Consider the following 4,199-nt stretch of genomic DNA (forward strand, 5'->3'; position numbering starts at 1 on the left):
ACACACATACATGCATACATACATACATACATACATACATGCATACATACATACATACATACATACATACACACACATACACATGCATATATATATATATATACATACATACTCACACACGGACGCACACATACACACATACGTATGCATGCATAAACATATTTAATATTGAAAAACTATAGGGAAGTTGTGCAGATATTGATTTGAAGATGAACAATTCAACATCGTAGACAAGCTGCAGATAGAATATTACATTCAATTCTTCGTTACCCATAAAATTTAGTATCTGCTAATAATACCGAATGTAACGTGAGACTGTTGAAAATGTAACCGTCAGCTGATATACATACAAATTATGTGAAAAAGTCAAGTAGTTTTTAATCTAATTTTCGAGATTGCATGTTACACATCCTGAATATAGGCATCTTGGAAAATTGTTAAATTTCAATTATACACTAAAAATATATAAAAGAAATATAAATTGGTACATATTATTGAAAAGGAAATTTAATTTATAATAAAATTTTATAAACTTTTACAGCTGTATTCTTTTGAGTTTATGTCTGGTAAATTTACATGCAAGTGTCCAATAATATTTTTTTTCTAATATGAATATCATCGTCGTCGTCATCATCATCATCATCGCCACAATTATCAGTACCATTACCACCACCATTACCACATAACCACCACCACCACCACCACACATAAGAACACAACCAATACCGCCATCATTACCACCGCTATTACCATCAGTATCATCATCTTGATCTCTGAGTCAACTTTCACCTGTACGGAGCACAATAAGGGACGTGTCATTTAATCAGTTTCGTCATCAGCTGTATTGATATCATTGTCTTTTATCGATTTCTTGACTAGTTCGAAATGTTCCCTGCAGTTCAGCCTTACATTAGTGATTTGCTAGATAATGACTTACCCGAGTCGTAAGTCAGTGCATTCGAGATATTGGCTGGAAATAATTTCCAACGTACGTTTTATATCATTTTAGTGAGCTGTGGGACGCTGGAATAAGGTGGCTTAGTTATCAATGGTAAAGGTCTTACGAAAGCATACTTTACAACTAAATCCTTCCTTCAAACGAAACTAAAACAATATTTAGCACAGAGCTGGAAAGCTGAGCAAAATGGTTTGCGGCATTTCGTCCGTCTTTACGTTCCAAGCTGAAATCCGCCGAGTTCAACTCCAGCTTTCATCTTTTCGGGGTCGATAAAATAAGTACTAGCTGAGTATTGGATGTCAAGGTAATCGACTTAACCCACTCTCCCGTAATTGCTGGCATTGTGCCAAATTTGAAACCAATATTTTGCACACAATATGAAGATAAAATAAGTGATCCAAAAGCAATGCATTATTGCATGGTATTAGCTAACATAAGAAGATACCAATAAAAATGCATTTAAAAAAGAAAAGACAATCACAATAACAAACAAAATAAAAGAAGGAAAAGTTTTTAAAATAGTCGTTAATGGAAAACTAAAAAATGTGAAACAAAAAGAACACTGAAAAAACTTATACTAAACTCTTGAATGGCAACAATCCGAACGAGAGCAACACTGTATTTCTTAAGAAAATAGAGTTCGGAGAAGATTTAAGAACAGGAAATTCTGAAGATTGTACACAAAGGTAATAGATGCTCGAGGACAAAAATAGTTAAATTAAATACATGCCCTATGAAATATTGATTTCAAATTTTGGCACAAGTCCAGCAATTTTGAGGGGTGCACAAATCAAATGCATCGACACTAGTGCTCAACTGGTACTTGTTTATCAACCCTGAAAGATAAAAGGTATAGTCGACCTCTACGGCATTTAAACTCAGAACGTACAGGCGGACGAAATACAACTAAGTATTTTCCCTCGCACGATAATGACCCTGCCATGTCGCTGCCAAAAAGCTCCTATGAAGTATTGAGAGTATTTCCCATAGAAAAATAGCTTCGACAAATGAAAAATAATTTTAAAAGTGCTTCATCGATCACATAGAATCAATGTAAACTGGTGAAAATATAGATATCACCAGGTTAAGCAAAATAATATATGCATCAAACAGTGTAGTTACAAAAGAAAGGGACTTCTTGCGTATATCCACTGATATAGGAATATAGATATCCTTAAAATCAGCTAGGGGAATAACATACAAAACGTGTGAAATAAAACAGATCCTAAATGTTTCATAAAATCAATAACACTAGAGTAGACCCGAAAAGAAAATCAACCATAGTTCACCTGTGCTCTAACAAAAATGTATCTAGAAGCAAAGAATGCTTGAAACAAGCGCTCCTCTCAGCACAATAAGTAATCGGTCAGTACCAAACGTAACAATGTTGTACTTTTTTAACGGAATAAACCATTAAAAACAATAATGAACTGTGCATACGATAAAGAACTGATCCAAGATAAGGAGCAAGAAAGGTGGATGACTTCTGTGAAGGAGTCTGACAGAATTAATTATCATTGGTGTGGTGGTTCAAAACAATAAACAGAACCAAAGGAATCTTTGGAAGATAATTTGACGAACGAAAATGTTCCCCAAATACTAAAATCAAGATACACATTTGTAAATTATCAGACAATGGTATCATCCCAACTCCAGAATGAAATATTCGTCAATGTCATATCAGATATAAATTAAATACTGACATATCCAGGGACAAACTCCGACTGGTTCACAGGTGGAGAACACATTCCTCATCTTCAAGACTAAAGAAACAGCAAATCTTAGAATAACAAACCGCTAATCTGCCTCACCACCACCTGCTAAATCTTCATTGCAATAAGATAACAAGAAATAAGTAAACATCGAGGAAGAAATAAGCTGCTTCAAGAATAGCAGAAAGATTTCTGCAAAGGATCATTTGGCTGTAAATATCACTTACTGATCAAAGAAACCAACCATAACCGAAAATTATAGTATAAGAAATAAAGGTCTGAGGGGGGGGAGTTTTGACTACAAATCGTGTGAGTCGATGGGCAACATGTAGATCATGAAACATTAGCCAAAAGAAAGGTATTGCCAACGAGTAACAGATACATCAAACACGTTGTGTAAATAGCACAGATGAAGGGAGTGCTATAATATGAAATCTCATCTGATTTAAAAGGAATATTTTCAAAGACTTACTATTTTTGCCTCATTTCTGCATGATGATAACACCTTAATCAGTGTACAGTCAAGGACATAAAAACTATTTCAGAGAAATCAACAACCTTTAATGTATACGTGATCTGAATTTGTACACTGTAGATGATAAAGAAATAAGAACACTAGTAATGACAATTCAGCGACTTACTTTAAAAACTGGAGTGAGATTCACATTAGAAAAATAGGTACGAAGGCAACCCTGGACAGAAGAATGAACGAGGAACATTAATATCATACTAGATAACGACACGGAGTCAAGAGAATAAGATCGAATTCATTCAGGCATACAAATGTATTTGAAGCAATGAACCATGTGCTGCATACAAGCATAAACGAGGAAGATACTAAGCAATGTTAGAAATCTATTAGACTGATAATTAAACTAGTATAAAATGCGAAAACAAAGAATATAGAAAGTAATTGGCGTCAAATATTCAAGCCGTCGCAGTAATAATGTAGAGTTATAATTTTTCTAACTGGATATTAAATGAATTTGGAAGTCTAGACAGAAGAACACCAAAAAAGTGTACCACCTAAAATCTAATATAGAGAGTTTATAGTCACCTCAAATACAGTGAAATAGGAGCTTTATGCAATTAAAGAAATATAAAATGTCTATTGTATGTAAATGATATATTTTGGGAAAACTCATACAGATAGCTACAGAATGAATAATAAAAAAAATATTTACTGTCTTTCAAGAAGACAAGAGAATGCAAAGCAAAGACTTGATATATCAGATAGTTGAGATGGGAAAGAACAAAGAACTGCAGAAACAGAAAAAGCAAACAATTTTAGCTTAAAATGGAGCTGCTTCAGAAACCATCCTCCTCAAAGTTTTTCACATTGTAGCTAAATCAGGAGCGATTATTATTATTATTATTATTATTATTATTATTCAGTAGTGCACTATCGAGAGAGGGCACTTGCCATCTCAAATGTCGTGAAGCATTCACAGCTCCCTATCAGTGGAAATTCTACATTCGCGTTTTATAGAGGATTTCTGTTGATGGCCAAAAGCAACGACGTTTTCGAG

Source organism: Octopus bimaculoides, chromosome 4 (genome assembly GCF_001194135.2).
Source record: "Octopus bimaculoides isolate UCB-OBI-ISO-001 chromosome 4, ASM119413v2, whole genome shotgun sequence".
NCBI classification, from domain to species: domain Eukaryota; kingdom Metazoa; phylum Mollusca; class Cephalopoda; order Octopoda; family Octopodidae; genus Octopus; species Octopus bimaculoides.